The following is a 10,785-nucleotide window of genomic DNA, read 5'->3' on the forward strand; positions in this document are numbered from 1 at the left end:
AAGAAATGATTGGCTCATTTTCCCCTGATGTAATAATGCCACTATTCAAGTAACCCCTAGGTACCTTCCCCCCATCCCATTTCTGGGCATTTGATCATGTTTCTGGCAAGAAACTCCAACTCCTCTATTTCCCCTTTTCTTTTCCCATTCTGAGTTGGTGAATCACTTAAAAACACCCTACTCATCTCCTAAGGAATAGGATGTGTGGAGGACCAGAAGAACCCTTAGGCCCAAACCATCACAGTCCTCCTGAGAGGCCCCGTGTGCATCTGCTGGCTGTGAGCAGCATCAAATCCAGGACAACAGAGCCCATTTACTAAGAGATTTTGTGAGAATCCATGTCCAAAAGCTTCCTGAAACCAAACCCCGGCATATCGGCTGTTCCTTTCAGCCCCTAATTTAGTAATTCTATTGAGAAAAAGAGATTGTGGGTTTTTTTATTTGGTGTGATTTATTCTTTATCATATAAATAATAATAATTTACAAAGCTCTTCCCCAAACAGAAGAGAATCTGTACATAAAAATAAACAAAAATTAAACTGAGCTGGGCCTGGTGCCCAGAAAACCAGCCAATTCCAAACACAACCGGGGGGAAAATTCCTCCAGGTCCTGGGAGCTCTGAGGACTTGGCTGAATTCTGGGTGGAGGCTCTGGTCTGGGAAGCCATTGCCCCCTCTTCCTGTGATCTTGTGCAGGACGATGGCTCCCCTGGCAGCCAATCATGGACAGCCAACCAGCAGACTTTATGGGCTGGGATGTGGGTGGAATTTGGACCCAAAGGCATAATCAATTTTTAAAACTCCTGGGCAGTGTGCTTGCTGCTGGCTTCCAGGGACTGCAAGAGCTACTGTGCTGGGAAGATGGGGTATTTACTGGCCAACACCCAAAGTAGGTGGAAGCTGCCTATGATTCCATTTTTCCCCAGTAGTTCATTAGATGATTGGGTTGGGCAGCATATCCTCTGATCATCTTTTCCCCTGGAGCTCCAACCCCCTCCCTGGAGGCTTGTTATTGCTATAGATATTGAAAGATGACAAGCAATCTCCTTGACCATTGATTAATTTCCCTCACGAGACATTCTCTGGCTGTTTGCAACTTCTCTCCCCCACCCCTCTTTTTTCCAGAAAAGTCTCTAAGAACAAGACTACCTTCCCACATTCTGGCTTGTACCTTTACTTTAGAGACTTTAAATATATGGGGATGCCTGGGTGGCTCAGTTGGTTGGGCATCTGACTCTTGATTTCCACTCAGGTCATGATCTCAGGATCATGGGATCCAGCCCTGCATTGGGCTCCATGCTGGGCGTGGAGCCTACTTGGGATTCTTTCTCTCCCTCTCCCTCTGCCCCCACCTCAGAAAAAAAAGAGGGGAACCTGGGTGGTTCAGTCAGTTAGGCGTCTGCCTTCGGCTCAGGTCATGATTCCAGTGTCCAGGATCGAGCCCCGAGTCGTGCTCCCTGTTCAGCAGGGAATCTGCTTCTCCTCCCTCTGTTGCTCCCCTGTTCGTGCTATCTCACTCACTCACTCTCTCTCTCTCTCAAATAAATAAATATTTTTTAAAAATAAATTACAAAAAAAAATTTTTTTAAAGATTGTATTTATTTATTCATGAGAGACACAGAGAGAGAAAGAGAGAGAGAGAGAGAGAGAGAGGCAGAGACACAGGCAGAGAGAGAAGCAGGCTCCATGCAGGTAGCCCGATGTGGGATTCGATCCCAGGTCTCCAGGATCACACCCTGGGCCGAAGGCAGGCGCTAAACCTCTGCGCCACCCAGGGATCCCTAAATTTTAAAAAAATTTTAAAAAGAGCTTTTATATGGCTGGAGGAGACTAGAGACTGTAAGTACTCTCTTCCTGTCCCAAGGCAAGAGTTATGTCTGCATTGATCTCCAAGGTCACAGTCATCTGCAATTAAGAATTTTATAGATGGTGGGATGCCTGGTGGTTCAGTGGTTGAGCATCTACCTTTGGCTCAGAGCATGATCCCGGAGTCCTGGGATCAAGTCTCACAATGGGATCCTCATGGGGAGCCTGCTTCTCCCTCTGCCTATGTCTCTGTCTCTCTCTGTGTCTCTCACGAATAAATGAATAAAATCTTAAGAAAAAAAAAGAATTTTGTAGATGGTGAAGGTGGTGCTGATAGTGAATGCTGACGACAATGATGGCAAAATGATGAGGAAGATCCAGAGAAAAGGGAGGATGATCACAATGCTAAGCATGCCCTTGTGGCAGAGGTGATTATCTGGCTTAGACTGAAATCAGAAATGAGAGAATAGAAGGCACCTGGCTGGCTCAGTCAGAAGAGTGTGCATTTCTTGATCTTGGGCTCATGAGTTTGAGCCCCACATTGGGTGTAGAGATTAAAAAATCTAAAACCGAAAACAAACCTAGAGTCCAAAAATGGGAAATTGATGCATTATGAAGGTGGCGGTGGTGGCAACAGTGATGGTAAATGCAAGGAACTCGAGAAGGGAAAAGTGAAGGCAAATGTGTGCAGGTGAAGAGCTATAGGATAAGGGGGTTAAGAGCCCAGATTCTGCAGCTAGATGTTCTGGTTTGAAATTCCAGCTCTACCCGTTTGGCTAAGGTTAGTTACTTCACCTCTCTGCCTCCCATCTGTAGAATGGAGATTGTAACAGTACCTGCCTCATGGGGTTGCCTCATAAAATGCCCCGCTCATGGTAAGCACCGTGGAAGGGTGGGTGATACAAGGTGTAGATGGGAGTTACAGCTACATCTGGAGGAGTGAGGCCCAAAAAGCGTAGCAGGCAGGGATCAAAGAATCAGGAGACCTTGGTGGGGCTCAATCATTCTTTACTCCATGTGACTCTCCACTACCCCCTGGCCTTAGTTGCCTGGTGAGTGAGAGGATAATTGAAGTGAGTAATATTCACACTTCAGAAGTCCCCTTGAGCAGTAAAGCTCTACATGTATGACCAATACATGGCCCTGTGGGAACATCCAGGCCCAGACAAGACCATGCAGGTCTGTAAGTCCAGGTGTAGATTCATCAAGCATTCTTGTAGCAGGGGTCAAACAGAGGAAGATACTCAGCAGGTTGGACCAGCTTCCTTCTACAGATAATGGAAAGGTGAGAGGTAAGCTCCTGCCTGGGGGAGGGGACCCCAGCTGCCTCTCACTCCAAGGCAGCTGCCAGGCCCCAAAATACAGCCCTGATGGGCTTGTGCAGCAAATTTCAGTTATACCGTGATTTCAGCTATGTTGGCCTCTGGTCCCAAGCTGAGCACATGTAGGATTTCATTACAGAACCAGCCTTTCCCAGTTCTGCCCTTTTTTCACATTCTCCACCAGTCTCTTCCTCCCAGGGCTGGAGGACAGAAATGGGAAAAAAAATTCATTTATGCACTGCACCTAATTAAAGCTTTATAGGCTCTTCCTGTTTGGACCTTACCTAAGAAGGTTAGAGCCCATGAATGTCTCCAGAACCAATAGGTAGCTACCAGGAGGCTTCCAGGGGGGCAGGAAGTTCTCCATCATTCCTGTCCCAGAGGGAATCCCCCTTCAGGCTCCTGTGCCCCTGAAAGTCAGGGGTAGGGGAGTGGGCTCGGCCTTCAGTATCTAGGAGCCTTCATCAGTCCCTTGCCTCTCCTCTGGTTCCCACTACAAGCCCCTCCTGAAGTCCTACCATGGCCTGAGTTCCAGTCTTGGAATTCTCACTCATATATATGGCCTATGGGCCCGGCATGATCTGCATCCAGGAGCTGAGGGATGCCTGGTGCAATCTGCCCTCTGGCCTACCCCTTGGCTCAGATCCCAGTCCACCTCAGCTCTATGTATGTGTTTGGTTGGGGCTTAGAAGACATAATACATATATTAACAGTCTCTGTATTGAGCTCTTACTGTGTGCCAGGCTTTGTGCTAGATGTTCTACATGCATCATATCACTAAATCCTTATTTATAGAGGAAGAAACTCACTCAGAGAGGGTGGTCACACAGTTAGCATCAGCGTCTGGATTCGTAGACCTCCCTGATGGCAAAGGCTGTGCTCTTCCCCACTAAGCTATGCACCACCCTCCAGGACGGACAGGGCCCCCTCTGGATACTCAGAGCAAGTCGCACTGAGGACAGTGTAAAGAGCCAAGAGGTTGCCTCAGATCTACCCGTCCACCCGTGATTGTATCCACCCGTGATCATGTCCACCTGAGACTGTGTCTGGGGAGCCTCCCAGGAAAGCTGGAGCAGAGCCCAGGGCTGCCTAGACAGCTCAAGGAAGCTGCCAAGTCTCTGCTGAGTCAGCAGGCCCCCATCTAGAGGCGCCCATAGTCAGCTCACCACGAGAACACCCCAATACCTCCCTACAGCTTCTGCCCCTCCATCAAAATGACCCTCTGACCCCTCTCTTCCCTGCACACTCTCCTATCTCTAGAATGTTCCCTGTGGCTCCCCCAGTCTCCCTTCCTCCTGAAGCCCCAGGCCTGGATGGTTTGTCCCCTCCGGCCTGCAGATCTCCCAGTTGGGCTTCTCTTTGGGGTCACCGCTTCAGGTGCAGCTCTGCATCTTGCCCGGACTTGTATAAATCAAAGGAGGACCTGAGTGTCCTAGGCGCTCCCCTGGCCCCCCTCCTCCCTGCTCATCAGCCGCACAATGGAGTCAGGGGGCTGGGGGAGGGCTGGCAGAAACCAGCTTCTTTCTGAGGATGGAAAACAGAACTGCAGGAAATTCGCAGGCTGAGAAATGTCTGCTTGGCTCCGTGTTTGTTCTGCGCTCTGCGTCTTCCCCTGCGCGGCGCCCCTCCTGCCCCGCCCCCCGCTCCCCGCTCCCCGCCCCAGCGCTCCGCGTGGGCGCCGGGGTGCAAGGTCGTGGCGCTGGGGCTTCACACGAAGGTGCACCTTGGGGGGCGGGGGGGGGCGTTGCGCGTGTGCGCGCACGCGTTCCTGGTGTGTGCGTTTCCGCGTGTGAGCTTAGGGATGGCTGACCTGCCCCTCCTTTCCAGGCAGCTGAGCCAGAAACGCCAGCGGCAGAGACAATTGTGCGGGTGGGGATGCTGCGCGCAGAGCCCGCGGAGCCCGTGGGCAGGCAGAGAAGCACCACACAAGAAATTGATTCCATTAAAAAGTAATCTTAAATTTAATAAAAGTTATGATTTGATTATAGCCACAGAACCTACAGGCAAGAGGGAAGGGGGGTGGTGGATTCTAGTGATGGATAAACAGAAAGGAAAAAAACAAAACAAAACAAAACAAAAAAAACCAAGAAGAGAGGGGGGAGGGGAGGAGAGAGAGATGCTTAGGTTTGGATGGATAAGAGGCTGGAGAGACCTGGGGGTGGGGAATGAGACCATTTTCTATCCCTCGGATGGAACTAAAAAGCCTGTGGCTTGTTTCCAAAGAGGAAGCAGACTGAGGAGTGAGTGAAGAGATTCAAGGGGCTCTGGGGAACAGAGCGCGGGTTGGAGGGGCTGGGGCAGGGAGGCAAGGCCAGGGGAGGGGGTCTGAGGAGGGCTGGCCCTGAGGCCTGGGAACAGGTGACAAACACAAAGCTCCAGTTCAGCAGACAGACAGGCAGGCAGTCGTGGGTTTAGATTCCAAGTCAGCCTTTTCCTAGTAGCGCCATCCTAGCAGCACCACTTAATCTTTCAGACCCTCAGTTTCTTCATCAGCTAAATGGAGCTGTGGAGACAGCCTCACCAGGCGGCCCTGAGGAGGACTGAAGCGGGGCAGGAGCTGTATCTGGCATCTCCTCAGTGCCCAATAAAGGATGGTCTGCCCACTTTCCCTCCCCTGCCAGGGCCTTCACCCCCCACACCACCCCCTTCCATTTATATGCAAGCACTGGTCAATCTTACTCCCTATTTACTTTTTAAAGTTTACTCATTTGTTTTAGTAATCTCTACACTCAACGTGGGGCTCAAACTCAATACCCTGAGACTGAGAATCACATGAGCCAGCCAGGTACCCCCTCAATCCTATTCCTTTTCTAAAAACTGTATTTGCAATGGTGGGGACTGAGTGGCCTTCATCTCCCTTCTCAATGTGGGGAGTTTGTTTTCCTGGACAGAGTCTCACACTTTGTCCTTTTTTTTTTTTTTTTTAAGATTTTATTTATTCATGAGAGATGGAGTGAGACAGAGAGAGACAGAGACATAGGCAGAGGGAGAAGCAGGCTCCCTGCAGGGGAGCCTGATGCAGGACTGATCCCAAGACCAGAGGATCATGACCTGAGCCAAAGGCAAATGCTCAACCATTGAGCCACCCAGGCGTCCCTCATACTTTGTCCTTTGCCCACCTCTCTAGAGCATGAACAGGGCATGGACAAAGCAGGGAACCTACTTCCATTATAGGCTAAGGGACCACCTGGAGGACACATCTCCCTGCCTAATCCCCGATCCCCGACCCGCTCATCCCAGGACCCGCTCATCCCAGGATCACGCTGAGGCATAGAGCCGAAACTCTCTGGGCCCCTTGGGTGAAATATTCCTTGGGTGACACTGCTCAGGCCCCGCCCTCAACCACCACAATCAGCTCCTGTCATGCACAGCATTTGGCTTTTCATGCAAGCCTCCTGCTACTTCCTTCCAGAGAGTCTGGGCCCTGTCTCCAGGTTGGGCGGAGGGAGCCAGGGCCCTACAGGGTCAGCTCCAGCATCAGTGAGTAGGGCCTGGGCAAGAAGCCAGGACATCATTGTAAAATGCTAAGTGAAGAGAGAACCAGAGATCCCAGCTACCCTAGAGTCCAGGAATTGGGAACCAGGAAACATAATCACAGTAACAGGAGCCTCCAGGGGACACAAGAAATCATTCTGGGAATAATGTGATCGACCAGTTCTGCTCAGTCATCTTCTCCCCTCCCAAGCTGTTTTTAGCAAAGTAGCTCCATCTGAATTCTCACTCACCCTCTGGCATGTTAAAGACACCTGCTGCTTGGAGAGATTGAGGAAGATAGGACTGGTGGTATGAGCTTCTCCATTTTACTGATGAAGAAATTGAGGTCAGAAAGGATAAGCCATTTCCCCTAGACTACACAGCTTGTAATAGATGGATCTGGAACTGAAAACCATGTGTTTAGACTCCTATTACAGAGCTCATTCTTACCAGACCCCCCAGCTTCCCTAAGCAAGCCATCATTCATTGTGACTACACCTACTGGAGGCCTCGTCACCATTGCTGTCACCAGGCTGCTCAGCTTCACATCTTTTGCCAAAATCACCACCGTGATCCCCAGGGCAGCAGTCTCTGGGCTCATACACTCATCCTCCTCCAGGAAGGGAGCCCAGTCTTGTATTCTACGGCCCATGTAGTCTCCAGAAAGAAGAGCCGATAGTCCTGAAGTTTGGAGGAGGGTGCCTCAAGAGAGTAAAACACAGTGACCTGTAGGGGCTCTAAGATTGCTGCCATCTGACTGGGACTATGGCACAACCTGGCCATTACCCCCTGAAGGATGGCCTCCTCCCGCCCCCCTCCAGCTTTGCACACCCCTTCATGGAACCTGAGATGAAATGGATGGGCCACCTCCTGGGCGAGGGTCTTCAGCAGGGCAGCCCTGCAGCTTTTTGCGAGCATGCACATTGGGTCCCCAAGACAGAGATCTCACTCTGCTGCCCGACCTTGGTCCTGTGTATTATCCTCGTCCTTGTTCTGTTCTCTGTGCACAGAGCAATCCAGCCACTCCCGGTGATAAAATCCAGCCAGCTCACTCTTTCTTGAGGAAGATTTTCTTCCTCCTCCTCTGCAGAGACAGAACACAGAGGGCAGTGGCTGGGGTGAAGGGATCATTTAGTGAAAGGTCCTCCAGTAGATGGCCCCCAGGCTGTGTTCTCAAAAGCAGACCTTTATGCTTTACTTGCAACAGTTCCCAGCTCCAAGTGTTGCCTGGGTGACCTTTTAGAAGGAGCCACCATGGAGTCCTGACTTCTGCATGACATTCACTAATAAATCACCTTCTCAGCCTCTCCCCAGAGCTGGCCACCCATGATGAATGAGGTAGGGAGTCTGTGCTGGGAAAAGGTGCTCACATTGCCCAAGAACTTCCTGTGTGCCAGGCCCATATTAGAGTCTTGGCCTAGAAGATGCCAGTTGATCCTCACATCAGCTTCGTGAGGCAGTTCTTACAGTCCCTCACTTTGCAGTTAAGGAAATAGCAGCTCAGAGAGGTTAAGTGATTTATCCAAGGTCACACAGGAAGAAGATGGCAGAGCCAAGATTTGGACCTGAATAGATCTGATTTGAAAGCCCATGCTCTTTCCACCCTGGGTGCCTTTAATCTCTGCTTCAGCCCCAGGGAGGGTTCTTCACAGGAAAAATGTCTCCACTCTAACTTGGCAGTTTCTTTCGGGGTGAAAAACACATACACGCTTTGAGCCAACAATCTCTCTCCTAGGATGAATCCTCAAGAAACACTCATACATGTGCACAAGGTGTATTAGGTGTTCACCGCACAAAATATATTAGATATTTAGAGCAGATACATGACAGAAGAAAAAATCCTCAACAGGAGTACCTGCCTGGCTCTGTTGGAGGAGCAGACAGCTCTTGATCTTGTAATCTTGAGGCCCTGAGTTCGAGCCCCATGTTGGGTGTACAGATTACTTAAATAAACGTAAAAAAATAATTTTAAAAATAAAATCTTAAAAAAAATCCAAAACAATCTTAATGTCCATCAATAAAGGGATAGAAAAATAAACAGTATTACCATGAAGGCTGTAAGGAAGATGAGGCAGGCCTTACTTGAACAGCAGGGAAATCTCTATAGAACACAGACGTAACAGAGGAGAAACACAACATTTGAATTCTGTGCAGGTTTATATACACACATATATTACATATATGTATTTCATTTGTGTAGGGTTTTTTCCTTAAAGCATTGATGGTTTCTCAGCAAGGGGAGATGGAAAAAGGTGGAGAAGTGTGAAGAGTTAAGTAACTCTCAAGCACCAGGAATCAGACTCTCCACCCTGTCTGTCTTTTTTTTGAGGCTGTGTCCCCCCTCCCCCCGAGGGTTCCCAGCACAGACATCCATGTGCCTGTGACAAGAGAAAAGAGTTTCTTTTTTTTTTATGATTTTATTTATTTATTTGAGAGAGTGAGCAGGAGAAGGGGGGAAGGGGAGAGAGAGAGAGAGAGAGGGAGGAGTAGACACCCTGCTGAGCAGGGAGCCCTACCATGTGGGGCTCCATCCCAGGACCCTGACCTGATCATGACCTGAGCCAAAGGCAGATGCTCAACCTACCTGAGCCACGCAGGTGCCTGGGAAGGGAGCTGTGCTGGGCATGGCTTCCTCCTAACATTCCCTTCCCCACCTGGCACCTCCTGCAAGCAGTGCAGACAAGGCCCCAGGAGATCATTTCTTAGGTTATAACCAATAGGGTTTCCACACATCTTGCCACTCCAGGGTGAAGAGGAAAGCCGGGGTCACCTGATGATGTGTTGGAGTTGTGCAATCTGGACCATTTACAAGTCCAGCTTGTGACTTTGTTCCTCTTGTCTCTCTTGTCTATCACTAAGTTTAGTATTCTGTAAATTAGATGAAATCTGGAAACATCTGATAAGGAAGGGGTTGGAAAGATGCTGAGCGTGTATGATAAGCAGGGATTGGTTGAATGTTTTCATTTGTCTTTAAATGTCTGTCTTGGAATGAGGTTTACATCATAAGAGCTGTTAGTAGGGACATCCGTTGCAACTGGGTGCTGTCAAGATAAACTCCACCTGACCTTGCCTTCCTCCCCACACCACAGGCAGACCAGGGGTCAGATGGACTTTCTGTCATGACGCAGATAGTGTGTATATAGCGGTATGGAAGTTTTCATCCCACCTCAGGTTGGCCCACATGGAGAATCAACTTTGGCTATGTGTTCTCTCCAGTAAATTCTGGTATCTGGCTTCACTGTCACATGCAGGTTCAGTGATCCTAATGTACCAGCCCCCACCCCCCATACACACACTCCTGCTTTCCCATCAGATGAAGCACTCGTTCCTGCAGTTGTCTCCCTGCCTCTCTCCTTTGATTCTCTAAGTTGACTTAGAATCTCTTGGATAGAAGTCCAACTTGAACTGGCTTGAGCTTTTTTGCACACATAACTGAAAAGCCCAGATGTAGACTTCAGGCACAGCTGGATCCAGGCACTTGATCATTTGGCTGCTCTCTCCAACTCACGGGTCTGTTCTCCTTTGTGTTAGATGTATACTCTGGTAGCTATTTCCCAAGTGGTTTTGTTTTAAGATTGATTGATTGATTTTTAGAGAGAGAGAGGGCAGCCTGGCTGGCTCAGTGATTTAGCGCCTGCCTTCAGCCCAGGGCATGATCCTGGAGACCTGAGGTCGAGTCCTAAGTCAGGCTCCCTGCACGGAGCCTACTTCTCCCTCTGCCTATGTCTCTGCCTCTCTCTCTCTCTCCCCCTCTCTGTGTCTCATGAATAAATAAATAAAATCTTTAAAAAACGAGAGAGTGAGCATGTGAGCATGTACACATGCACTAGCAGGGAGAGAGGCAGGGGGAGAAGGAGAGAATCTCAAGCAAGGAGCCCAAGGCAGGGCTTGATCTCACCACCCTGAGATCATGACCTGAGCCAAAACCTGAGTCAGACGCTCAACCAACTGAAACGCCCAGGCACCCCATCCACTCCCCAAGTGTTTTAAGCAACTCTAGGCCTAAACCTACCAATGTGCCCAACCCCATAGAAAGCACACCTTTTCCCATAGTTTAGTGTTGATCATACTGGATCAGCTTTTATTGAATCAAGGGGCACAGGGATGAAAGGCGCAGCTGGACCAGCTCCAGTCCCATGGCCCACCCTGAGGTCTTGGCTAGTCAGGTAGAGTGAGCCCTTCCT

The sequence above is a fragment of the Canis lupus genome, chromosome 2 (genome assembly GCF_011100685.1).
Source record: "Canis lupus familiaris isolate Mischka breed German Shepherd chromosome 2, alternate assembly UU_Cfam_GSD_1.0, whole genome shotgun sequence".
In the NCBI taxonomy this organism is placed as follows: domain Eukaryota; kingdom Metazoa; phylum Chordata; class Mammalia; order Carnivora; family Canidae; genus Canis; species Canis lupus.